This window comes from Callionymus lyra, chromosome 17, assembly GCF_982586985.1.
Source record: "Callionymus lyra chromosome 17, fCalLyr1.hap1.1, whole genome shotgun sequence".
Classification (NCBI taxonomy): domain Eukaryota; kingdom Metazoa; phylum Chordata; class Actinopteri; order Syngnathiformes; family Callionymidae; genus Callionymus; species Callionymus lyra.
Window position 1 is genome coordinate 20,511,082 of NC_141834.1, and position 14,157 is coordinate 20,525,238.

General features: G+C 46.0%; 2 long non-coding RNA genes across 5 annotated transcripts in view; one reads left to right on the top strand and one right to left on the bottom strand.

Moving 5' to 3' along the window:
* On the top strand, positions 1-4,042 carry LOC148062965 (uncharacterized). Of its 4 annotated transcripts, XR_015713629.1 has the most exons (9): positions 1-361; positions 1,757-1,838; positions 2,457-2,582; positions 2,659-2,808; positions 2,880-2,967; positions 3,036-3,187; positions 3,281-3,309; positions 3,484-3,530; positions 3,597-4,041. It is a non-coding gene; the product is annotated as an uncharacterized LOC148062965 (long non-coding RNA). The 4 variants fall into 4 exon arrangements; XR_015713630.1 differs by having other exon boundaries at positions 1-127; positions 3,484-4,042; XR_015713627.1 differs by having other exon boundaries at positions 3,484-4,041.
* LOC148062966 (uncharacterized) overlaps positions 1,896-14,157 on the bottom strand; it is a 20,326-nt gene continuing 8,064 nt past the window's right edge. The window contains exons 2-3 of the long non-coding RNA XR_015713637.1: positions 2,145-2,251; positions 1,896-2,030 (exon numbers count right to left, since the gene is read on the bottom strand). This is a non-coding gene — a long non-coding RNA (uncharacterized LOC148062966). The remainder of the gene's footprint in view (positions 2,031-2,144; positions 2,252-14,157) is intronic.

Here is a 14,157-nt window from a genome sequence, read left to right on the forward strand (position 1 = left end):
TAATGTTGCGGGCACTTTAAGAAGGTGAGTCTGTGCGCATGCGCAGTTGTTGTTAGAGAGAGTTCGCGTTCAACTTGTGGTGTGAAGAACGAGCGGCGTTGGTTGTGGCCGAAACAATAACCTCTCTGTGAGTACAGCGAACAAAGAAACAATATCTGTGCAAGACAACCGTCTGGTCATGTGTGGAGGACCAAACGTTACATTGGTGTCAGAAGCGACTTTTTCGGACCTGCTCCTGAGGCGAAGCTAACGGTTATTAGCAACGAACTTTGCTAACGAACGTCGCCGGTATGTACGGGAAAGTGAAGAGCGAAAGTGAGGAGATGGACGTTGGTGCGAGACGACGGGACCATGCTCAACAGTTAAGAGACGCTGTGTTACAACTCTCAGAAGAAGAATGTGCGTCAATGCGTGCGCCAATGTGCAGCAACTGGGCTTCATCAAGTATCAAACAGATCACACATCACACCTACCATGATTTTGTTCAATGAGATGAAAACTTATTTGATGTTCAATCCAGTGTTCAGGTTGACTTCAGTGCTTATGTTTTAGTAGAAGTGAAGCTGTGGTGCTTTAGTTTAATACATGGACACAGCACTAAACTTTGTTGTTGGTTGTTAGTTGTTTTTTTAGATTTTGGGATCAACCGTCACTTTTTAGTAATGGGAGAATTATTTCTCTGTACTGTGCGAGTCGTCCCAGAGCCATTGTTCAGCCTGAAGCCAATACGTTTTTAGGTTGAAAAGTTTGCCCCCCTGAAAAAATGTAATGCCCCCCCTTAAATGTTTTTCTGCAGCCGGGTCTGTCAGTGTTATACTAGATCCACTCAGTATAAACTGTTGTCAACATTGAAGTCAAATCATCTCCAGATATGATACTTTGTGATGAAGTCTTAATGTTAAAAGAGACAAATGTAATAATATCTTTAATGAATCAATTCATGTACATTTATATCAAACCTGCTATTCCCTGCATGATGGGATCAGAAACACTAGAATTCTACTTTCTCGGTACGTTTTAGATTTACAACACATGGACATACAGTAGATCTGACTTAATTATTAAGGTCATGTATGTCATTAATCATTTTTCTACTTAATGACGACATCATTAAAAGTGTGAACTGCAGTCACACTGCAAGTTTATGTCCATAATCCTTAGATATTCTCTCCAAATGACAACAATTTAACAGAAGAGTTTAACATTACCTTGGCTGTAGTCATGCTCTGTAGACAGAAGCTTCACCTGCACAGGTGATCTCATTAGCTCGTCCTGTCTCTCCACCTGCACGCAAAGCAACTTGTACTCTCTGCTGCCCTCTAGTGTTGCTAAAACTATTTATTATGTCCAATAAACAAACCTACAGAAAGACTTAACAGTGTGGGTCTTTCTTTTTATTTCAAGGGTCCCCATTTTGTCTCAAACATCAATATAGCTAATATTTAACACTAATTGGTAAATATCAAACATGTATGCTTCATTACAGTTGAAACAATTGTTCTCTGGTAACAAATATTTATCATTAAACATGTGTGTTCATGTATGATCCATGGCACTCATCATGATGGACAAATATGATGGAAAAACATTCTATTAGTGTCAGTACAGTACACGAGGTTGGAAATCAACGACGCATTTGCGCATGCGTTGTCCACCTATAAGGAGGTTTATAACGGTCAGACGCGGAAGAATCTACGAAACTATCACTGATAGATTCTCAAAAATCATCTGATATTAAATGATCTTTTCTCTCAAGGATAAGGATGTTGAAGGAGTGACGTCACAGTGTCCACTGTTGAAGGATAAGGATGTTGAGTGTCCAGCTGGAAGGAGCAGAGGTACATGTTGTGGTTTATTAAAGTCTCTTTTCATTTTATTGACATCGGTAAATGTAACGCTAAGTTTAAGTGAAGGTCTGCTAAGAAAAAGTCTTATATAGATCCAGAGCGGTCCGTCATAGGAACAAAAAAACAAAACAGGCACTCGGGGCGAAGGCAGGGCACTTCTGGAGATCGGGGTCCCAACAGCAACTAAAACAAAAGGACTCACTTGAGTAAATAAAAGTGCTGACAACGTCAGGAGTATCCAAAGGATTATCCAGTTCTGATTCAAAGGCGAGGAGCGAGATCGAAAGGACAGCCAACCTGGTCTGGAAACGCAATACTCTGGCGAGTTCTTCCGGGTAGAGACGCTCCTTATCAATGGGAAGAACCCGCCACTCCATCATCCCCAGCCGCGCACCTGCCAGCGTCTGTCACTCAAAACACAGGACACATAAAAACGGAAAACCACCTTCAAAATAAAACAAAACAATATAAGCATGACACTTGTATGTTGATTCTATCAAATGTATTCTGCCTATTTTAAATGTTGACCTTTTTTCTTATAAGAGTAACTGTCAGGAGTCTTGATGTAAAACGTCACTCAAATTTGTCATTTATTTATTTCTCTCACAGGATTCAGAGTCAATGTTCATTGCACAGAATTTCCATCTCCGTCCTGCACTGTCTGTGATGATGGAACTTACATGGACAAATTGAACCGAGAGAAACATGGTTTCAAGTGTCTCGTCTGTACTGAAGGTAAAGTTTGTTCTTCACTAGAATGATGAGTTGGTCAGTATGTAGATGTGATGTAGAATTTGTTATTGACTAACAGGACTGAGAGAGATCAGATCCTGTACCTTCACAGCAAACACCAAGTGTGAACCTCTGGAGGGTTTTTTCTGTGTGGACGGCTCAGTGGACACATGTGTGGCAGCACAGCAACACTCCACATGTGAACCAGGACAGTTCATCATCAGAGCAGGCGAGTTTCACATCCAACATGTGAAATGCAAGAGTGCAGAAACTATAAGACACACACTATGTTCTTCACAGGAACGTCCTCCACAGACACTGAGTGTGGAACCTGCAGTGAAGGAACATTTTCAAATGGAACGTTCACGTCATGTCAGGATCACAAACAGTGAGTGAAGCTTCACAAATGTTTGCTCCAGATGTTTTCTTCTAAACTGTCTCCACTTGTCTTTGTAGATGTTCAACATATCTACGAGAAGGAACTATTTCTTCTGACTCTGTATGTCGAGAAGGTTTGACACCAGGAGAAGTGGCTGGAATTATTGTTGCTGTGATCGTTCTACTGATCACATGTTCTGTAGTTTATTGGTATAAAAAAAGAAAAAGAGGTAAAAAACAAATGCATTCATAAAAATCACATTATTATATTAATTTGTGTTTATCTGGAGTCATTTCCTTGAATTATTTTTCTCCTTAACCAGATCGAAAAGAGTTCAAGAGAAGAAGGAAGGTATGTAAGAACGTTTTTTAGTCATTTATCAAAGTGATTTAATGTTTAAATGTAATGTTGATTAATTTTGCAAATGTCATCACTTGTACAATTAAAATTAATGTCAATTTTGGTTTAATATCTTCAGCACTGCAGTATTTGTGCATCAGAGAAACGATCATTATTTCTTATTAGGAGGTGGCAGTGGAAATGAATGAATGTATGGATTCAACGGAGCATCCGTGAGAATTTCAATTAGTTTGAGCTTTTTTTTTCATCTAAACTGACTTATTTTTTTCTTGTCTTAGATCAATTTATTCATCTGAGAATAAGTCCGATGAAGTCGAACATGTTCCACTGATGGTAGAACCCGGGGAAGACCCAGAACACACTGAAGAACCATGTTCCTCCACTGGGCTGGAAACACAGGGGGGTCCTCCAGAAAGAGCTGGACGATGTAACTGGGGAGAAGAAAGTATGGACCTCTCTGCTGAAGCTGCTGCCCCCGTGACAAGAATCCAGATAAACAGACCAGAGATAGCAGACGTTGAATATGAACTAATTGGACACGAGGATATTAAAGTAGATTGTTCAGTCATTCAATAGAATGTTTCAGTTTTATACAACATGAAAAATGGGTTCATAAATGATCTGTTCAGTGAACATAACATATTTCTGGCTGTTTTCATTTGCCTGTGTGTGTAGCTTAGTCTGTGATATAGAAAACAGTTTCTGTCAAAGCTTTCATTAATCTCATAAATGGCTGATCAGTTAAACATCAGCCAGGTTTGAGGATGTACTTCACTCCACAGCCGTCAGTGTTGCTTGTTCTTTCACTGCCCTTTTTGTGAGGTCACCAAATTCCGACCAGCACAGATGGACAAAACCCAACAGCACATACATGCGTGTGCGTGCGTCAATGCTTGCGAGTGTCAATGTGCGTCAATGCGCGCGCGTGTGTCAATGTGCGTCAATGCGCGCGCGCGTGTCAATGTGCGTCAATGCGCGCGTGCATGTCAATGTGCGTCAATGCGTGCGTGTGTGTCTATGTGCGTCAATGCGCGCGTGCGTGTCAGTGTGCGTCAATGCGTGCGCGCGTGTCAATGTGCGTCAATGCGTGTGTGGTTATGTTTGTGTGCATGTCACACACGGTGTGTGTGCGCATGTGTCAGTGTGTGCGTGCGTGTGCGTGCGTGTGTGTTTTATGTGTGCATGTCACCGTGTGTGCGTGCGCGTTTGTTTTATTTGTGCGCGTGCCCATTTGTTTTGTGTGTGCGTGCGCGCGTTTGTTTTATGTGTGCGCGCGCATTTGTTTTATGTGTGCGCGTGCGTATTTATTTTATAGGTTTGTTTGTGATGTGTAGTTATGCGTTTGTGTGCATGCCACTGGTGTGTGTGCGCATGTGTCAGTGTGTGTGTGCGTGCATGTGTGTGTTTTATGTGTGCATGTCACCGTGTGTGTGCGTGTGTCAGTGAAACACGCACACACACACGGTGACATGCACACAAACGCATAACTACACATCACAAACAAACCTATAAAATGAATAAAACAAATGCGCGCGCGCACACATAAAACAAATGCGCGCGCACACAAAACACACGGATGAATACACAGACATGCACGGCGCACGCACACATAAAAAAAAATGCGCGCACGCACACATTAAAGAAATGCGCACGCGCACACAAAACAAATGCGCAAGAGCACACAAAACAAATGCGCGCGCACAGATAAAACAAATGCACACGCACACAACACACGCACGCACACATTAAACAAATGCGCACACCCACATTAAACAAACGCGCACGCATACATAAAACACACGCATGCATACACAGACATGCACTGACAAACGCACACACACACGGTGACATGCAAACATAAAACACACGCACGCACGCACACATAAAACAAACGCGGATTTTATAGGTTTGTTTGTGATCTGTAGTTATGCGTTTGTGTGCATGTCATTGGTGTGTGTGCGCATGTGTCAGTGCGTGTCTGAGTGTGCGTGCGTGTGTGTGTTTTATGTGTGCATGTCACCGTGTGTGTGCGTGTGTCAGTGCATGTCTGTGTGTGCATGCGTGTGTTTTGTGTGCGTCAGCGTTTGTTTTATGTGTGCGTGCGTGCGTGTGTTTTATGTGTGCATGTCACATGAAACAAATGCGCGCAGGCACACATAAAACAAATGCGCGCATGCACACATAAAACAAATGCGCGCATGCACACATAAAACAAATGCGCGCACGCACACATAAAACAAATGCGCGCACGCACACATAAAACAAATGCGCGCATGCACACATAAAACAAATGCGCGCATGCACACATAAAACAAATGCGCGCACGCACACATAAAACAAATGCGCGCATGCACACATAAAACAAATGCGCGCACGCACACATAAAACAAATGCGCGCACGCACACATTAAACAAATGCGCGCACGCACACATAAAACAAATTCGCGCACGCACACATTAAAGAAATGCGCAAGAGCACACAAAACAAATGCGCGCGCACAGATAAAACAAATGCACACGCACACAACACACTCACGCACACATTAAACAAATGCGCACACCCACATTAAACAAACGCGCACGCACACATAAAACAAATGCGCGCATGCACACATAAAACAAATGCACGCATGTCACAAAAAACAAATGCGCGCACGCACACAAAACAAATGCGCGCATGCACACATAAAACAAATGCGCGCACGCACACATAAAACAAATGCGCGCACGCGCACACAAAACAAATGCGCAAGAGCACACAAAACAAATGCGCGCGCACAGATAAAACAAATGCACACGCACACAACACACGCACGCACACATTAAACAAATGCGCACACCCACATAAAACAAACGCGCACGCACACATAAAACACACGCATGCATACACAGACATGCACTGACAAACGCACACACACACGGTGACATGCAAACATAAAACACACGCACGCACGCACACATAAAACAAACGCGGATTTTATAGGTTTGTTTGTGATCTGTAGTTATGCGTTTGTGTGCATGTCATTGGTGTGTGTGCGCATGTGTCAGTGTGTGTCTGCGTGTGCGTGCGTGTGTGTGTTTTATGTGTGCATGTCACCGTGTGTGTGCGTGTGTCAGTGCATGTCTGTGTGTGCATGCGTGTGTTTTGTGTGCGTCCGCGTTTGTTTTATGTGTGCGTGCGTGCGTGTGTTTTATGTGTGCATGTCACATGAAACAAATGCGCGCACACACACATAAAACAAATGCGCGCATGCACACATAAAACAAATGCGCGCACGCACAAAAAACAAATGCGCGCACGCACACATAAAACAAATGCGCGCACGCACACATAAAACAAACGTGCACGCACACATAAAACAAATGCGCGCGCGCGCACACAAAACACACGGATGCATACACAGACATGCACTGACACACGCACACTCCCCCATGTCATGAGGGAAGTTGGGGGGCCAGCAGTATTTCATGGGCGGTCCCACAAATCCGCACGCATACACACATAAAACAAATGCGCGCACGCACACATAAAACAAATGCGCGCACGCACACATAAAACAAATGCGCGCACGCACACATAAAACAAATGCGCGCACGCACACATAAAACAAATGCGCGCACGCACAAAAAACAAACGCGCACGCACACATAAAACACACGCATGCATACACAGACATGCACTGACAAACGCACACACACACGGTGACATGCAAACATAAAACACACGCACGCACGCACACATAAAACAAACGCGGATTTTATAGGTTTGTTTGTGATCTGTAGTTATGCGTTTGTGTGCATGTCATTGGTGTGTGTGCGCATGTGTCAGTGTGTGTCTGCGTGTGCGTGCGTGTGTGTGTTTTATGTGTGCATGTCACCGTGTGTGTGCGTGTGTCAGTGCATGTCTGTGTGTGCATGCGTGTGTTTTGTGTGCGTCCGCGTTTGTTTTATGTGTGCGTGCGTGCGTGTGTTTTATGTGTGCATGTCACATGAAACAAATGCGCGCACACACACATAAAACAAATGCGCGCATGCACACATAAAACAAATGCGCGCACGCACAAAAAACAAATGCGCGCACGCACACATAAAACAAATGCGCGCACGCACACATAAAACAAACGTGCACGCACACATAAAACAAATGCGCGCGCGCACACAAAACACACGGATGCATACACAGACATGCACTGACACACGCACACTCCCCCATGTCATGAGGGAAGTTGGGGGGCCAGCAGTATTTCATGGGCGGTCCCACAAATCCGCACGCATACACACATAAAACAAATGCGCGCACGCACACATAAAACAAATGCGCGCACGCACACATAAAACAAATGCGCGCACGCACACATAAAACAAATGCGCGCACGGACACAAAACAAATGCGCGCACGCACAAAAAACAAATGCGCGCACGCACAAAAAACAAATGTGCGCACGCACACATAAAACAAATGCGCGCATGCACACATAAAACAAATGCGCGCACGCACACATAAAACAAATGCACGCACGCACACATAAAACAAATGCGCGCACGCACACATAAAACAAATGCGCGCACGCACACATAAAACAAATGCGCGCACGCACACATAAAACAAATGCGCGCATGCACACATAAAACAAATGTGCGCACGCACACATAAAACAAATGCGCGCATGCACACATAAAACAAATGCGCGCATGCACACATAAAACAAATGCGCGCACGCACACATAAAACAAATGCGCCCATGTCACATAAAACAAATGCGCGCACGCACACATTAAACAAATGCGCGCACGCACACATTAAACAAATGCGCGCACGCACACATTAAACAAATGCGCGCACGCACACATTAAACAATTGCGCGCACGCACACATTAAAGAAATGCGCACGCGCACACAAAACAAATGCGCAAGAGCACACAAAACAAATGCGCGCGCACAGATAAAATAAATGCACACGCACACAACACACTCACGCACACATTAAACAAATGCGTACACCCACATTAAACAAATGCGCGCACGCACACACAAAACAAATGCACAAGAGCACACAAAACAAATGCGCGCCCACCGATAAAACAAATGCACACGCACACAACACACGCACGCACACATAAAACAAACGCGCACGCACACACACTCCCTACGACTAGTGCTGAGCAGAGTGGCTGCTGCGGGTTTGAAGCTGCACCCTGACAAGTGTCACTTCTTAAGGCGAGAGTTAGTGCGTGTGTGTGTCAATGTGCGTCAATGCGTGCGCGTGTGTCAATGTGCGTCAATGCGCGCGCGTGTGTCAATGTGCGTCAATGCTTGCCCGCGTGTCAATGTGCGTCAAGGCGCGCGTGCGTGTCAATGTGTGTCAATGCGCGCGCGTGTGTCAATGTGCGTCAATGCTTGCACGCGTGTCAATGTGCGTCAATGCGCGCGTGCGTGTCAATGTGCGTCAATGCGCCCGTGCGTGTCAATGCGTGTGCATGTGTCAATATGCGCGTGCGTGTCAATGTGCGTCAATGCTTGCGCGCGTGTCAATGTGCGTCAATGCGCACGTGCGTGTCAATGTGCGTCAATGCGCCCGTGCGTGTCAATGCATGTGCGTGCGTCAATGCTTGCGAGTGTCAATGTGCGTCAATGCGCGCGTGTGTCAATGTGCGTCAATGCTTGCGCGCGTGTCAATGTGCGTCAATGCGCGCGGCCATGTCAATGTGCGTCAATGCGTGCGTGTGTGTCTATGTGCGTCAATGCGCGCGTGCGTGTCAATGTGCGTCAATGCGTGCGCGCGTGTCAATGTGCGTCAATGCGTGTGTGGTTATGCGTTTGTGTGCATGTCACACACGGTGTGTGTGCGCATGTGTCAGTGTGTGCGTGCGCGTTTGTTTTATTTGTGTGCGTGCGCGCGTTTGTTTTACTGTTCACTGACACGCACACTTAAAACAAATGCGCGCACGCACACATAAAACAAATGCGTGCATGCACACATAAAACAAATGCGCGCATGCACACATAAAACAAATGCGCGCACGCGCACACAAAACAAATGCGCAAGAGCACACAAAACAAATGCGCGCGCACAGATAAAACAAATGCACACGCACACAACACACGCACGCACACATTAAACAAATGCGCACACCCACATAAAACAAACGCGCACGCACACATAAAACACACGCATGCATACACAGACATGCACTGACAAACGCACACACACACGGTGACATGCAAACATAAAACACACGCACGCACGCACACATAAAACAAACGCGGATTTTATAGGTTTGTTTGTGATCTGTAGTTATGCGTTTGTGTGCATGTCATTGGTGTGTGTGCGCATGTGTCAGTGTGTGTCTGCGTATGCGTGCGTGTGTGTGTTTTATGTGTGCATGTCACCGTGTGTGTGCGTGTGTCAGTGCATGTCTGTGTGTGCATGCGTGTGTTTTGTGTGCGTCCGCGTTTGTTTTATGTGTGAGTGCGTGCGTGTGTTTTATGTGTGCATGTCACATGAAACAAATGCGCGCACACACACATAAAACAAATGCGCGCACGCACAAAAAACAAATGCGCGCACGCACACATAAAACAAATGCGCGCACGCACACATAAAACAAATGCGCGCACGCACACATAAAACAAACGTGCACGCACACATAAAACAAATGCGCGCGCGCGCACACAAAACACACGGATGCATACACAGACATGCACTGACACACGCACACTCCCCCATGTCATGAGGGAAGTTGGGGGGCCAGCAGTATTTCATGGGCGGTCCCACAAATGCGCACGAGCACACATAAAACAAATGCGCGCGCACACATAAAACAAATGCACACGTAAAACAAATGCACACAACACACGCACGCACGTGTGTGCATGTCACATGAAACAAATGCGCGCACGCACACATAAAACAAATGCGCGCATGCACACATAAAACAAATGCGCGCACGCACACATAAAACAAATACGCGCACGCACACATAAAACAAATGCGCGCACGCACACATAAAACAAATGCGTGCATGCACACATAAAACAAATGCTCGCACGCACAAAAAACAAATGCGCGCACGCACAAAAAACAAATGCGCGCACGCACACATAAAACAAATGCGCGCACGCACACATAAAACAAACGTGCACGCACACATAAAACAAATGCGCGCGCACGCACACAAAACACACGGATGCATACACAGACATGCACTGACACACGCACACTCCCCCATGTCATGAGGGAAGTTGGGGGGCCAGCAGTATTTCATGGGCGGTCCCACAAATGCGCACGAGCACACATAAAACAAATGCGCGCGCACACATAAAACAAATGCGCGCATGCACACATAAAACAAATGCGCGCATGCACACATAAAACAAATGCGCGCACGCACAAAAAACAAATGCGCGCACGCACACATAAAACAAATGCGCGCATGCACACATAAAACAAACGTGCACGCACACATAAAACAAATGCGCGCGCGCGCACACAAAACACACGGATGCATACACAGACATGCACTGACACACGCACACTCCCCCATGTCATGAGGGAAGTTGGGGGGCCAGCAGTATTTCATGGGCGGTCCCACAAATGCGCACGAGCACACATAAAACAAATGCGCGCGCACACATAAAACAAATGCACACACCCACATAAACAAACGCGCACGCACACATAAAACACACGCATGCATACACAAACATGCACTGACAAAACAAAATAGGTTTGTTTGTTTTATTTATTTTATAGGTTTGTTTGTCATCTGTAGTTATGCGTTTGTGTGCATGTCACTGGTGTGTGTGCGCATGTGTCAGTGTGTGTCTGCGTGTGCGTGCGTGTGTGTGTTTTATGTGTGCATGTCACCGTGTGTGTGCGTGTGTCAGTGCATGTCTGTGTGTGCATGCGTGTGTTTTGTGTGTGTCCGCGTTTGTTTTATGTGTGCGTGCGTGCGTGTGTTTTATGTGTGCATGTCACATGAAACAAATGCGCGCACGCACACATAAAACAAATGCGCGCATGCACACATAAAACAAATGCGCGCACGCACACATAAAACAAATGCGCGCACGCACACATAAAACAAATGCGCGCAAGAGCACACAAAACAAATGCGCGCACGCACACATAAAACAAATGCACACGCACACAACACACGCACGCACACATTAAACAAATGCGCACACCCACATAAAACAAACGCGCACGCACACATAAAACACACGCATGCATACACAGACATGCACTGACAAACGCACACACACACGGTGACATGCAAACATAAAACACACGCACGCACGCACACATAAAACAAACGCGGATTTTATAGGTTTGTTTGTGATCTGTAGTTATGCGTTTGTGTGCATGTCATTGGTGTGTGTGCGCATGTGTCAGTGTGTGTCTGCGTATGCGTGCGTGTGTGTGTTTTATGTGTGCATGTCACCGTGTGTGTGCGTGTGTCAGTGCATGTCTGTGTGTGCATGCGTGTGTTTTGTGTGCGTCCGCGTTTGTTTTATGTGTGAGTGCGTGCGTGTGTTTTATGTGTGCATGTCACATGAAACAAATGCGCGCACACACACATAAAACAAATGCGCGCACTCACAAAAAACAAATGCGCGCACGCACACATAAAACAAATGCGCGCACGCACACATAAAACAAATGCGCGCACGCACACATAAAACAAACGTGCACGCACACATAAAACAAATGCGCGCGCGCGCACACAAAACACACGGATGCATACACAGACATGCACTGACACACGCACACTCCCCCATGTCATGAGGGAAGTTGGGGGGCCAGCAGTATTTCATGGGCGGTCCCACAAATGCGCACGAGCACACATAAAACAAATGCGCGCGCACACATAAAACAAATGCACACGTAAAACAAATGCACACAACACACGCACGCACGTGTGTGCATGTCACATGAAACAAATGCGCGCACGCACACATAAAACAAATGCGCGCATGCACACATAAAACAAATGCGCGCACGCACACATAAAACAAATACGCGCACGCACACATAAAACAAATGCGCGCACGCACACATAAAACAAATGCGTGCATGCACACATAAAACAAATGCGCGCACGCACAAAAAACAAATGCGCGCACGCACAAAAAACAAATGCGCGCACGCACACATATAACAAATGCGCGCACGCACACATAAAACAAACGTGCACGCACACATAAAACAAATGCGCGCGCACGCACACAAAACACACGGATGCATACACAGACATGCACTGACACACGCACACTCCCCCATGTCATGAGGGAAGTTGGGGGGCCAGCAGTATTTCATGGGCGGTCCCACAAATGCGCACGAGCACACATAAAACAAATGCGCGCGCACACATAAAACAAATGCGCGCATGCACACATAAAACAAATGCGCGCATGCACACATAAAACAAATGCGCGCACGCACAAAAAACAAATGCGCGCACGCACACATAAAACAAATGCGCGCATGCACACATAAAACAAACGTGCACGCACACATAAAACAAATGCGCGCGCGCGCACACAAAACACACGGATGCATACACAGACATGCACTGACACACGCACACTCCCCCATGTCATGAGGGAAGTTGGGGGGCCAGCAGTATTTCATGGGCGGTCCCACAAATGCGCACGAGCACACATAAAACAAATGCGCGCGCACACATAAAACAAATGCACACACCCACATAAACAAACGCGCACGCACACATAAAACACACGCATGCATACACAAACATGCACTGACAAAACAAAATAGGTTTGTTTGTTTTATTTATTTTATAGGTTTGTTTGTCATCTGTAGTTATGCGTTTGTGTGCATGTCACTGGTGTGTGTGCGCATGTGTCAGTGTGTGTCTGCGTGTGCGTGCGTGTGTGTGTTTTATGTGTGCATGTCACCGTGTGTGTGCGTGTGTCAGTGCATGTCTGTGTGTGCATGCGTGTGTTTTGTGTGTGTCCGCGTTTGTTTTATGTGTGCGTGCGTGCGTGTGTTTTATGTGTGCATGTCACATGAAACAAATGCGCGCACGCACACATAAAACAAATGCGCGCATGCACACATAAAACAAATGCGCGCACGCACACATAAAACAAATGCGCGCACGCACACATAAAACAAATGCGCGCACGCACACATAAAACAAATGCGCGCACGCACACATAAAACAAATGCGCGCATGCACACATAAAACAAATGCGCGCATGCACACATAAAACAAATGCGCGCACGCACACATAAAACAAATGCGCGCATGCACACATAAAACAAATGCGCGCATGCACACATAAAACAAATGCGCGCACGCACACATAAAACAAATGCGCCCATGTCACATAAAACAAATGCGCGCACGCACACATTAAACAAATGCGCGCACACACACATTAAACAAATGCGCGCACGCACACATTAAACAAATGCGCGCACGCACACATTAAACAAATGCGCGCACGCACACATTAAACAATTGCGCGCACGCACACATTAAAGAAATGCGCACGCGCACACAAAACAAATGCGCAAGAGCACACAAAACAAATGCGCGCGCACAGATAAAATAAATGCACACGCACACAACACACTCACGCACACATTAAACAAATGCGTACACCCACATTAAACAAATGCGCGCACGCACACACAAAACAAATGCACAAGAGCACACAAAACAAATGCGCGCCCACCGATAAAACAAATGCACACGCACACAACACACGCACGCACACATAAAACAAACGCGCACGCACACACACTCCCTACGACTAGTGCTGAGCAGAGTGGCTGCTGCGGGTTTGAAGCTGCACCCTGACAAGTG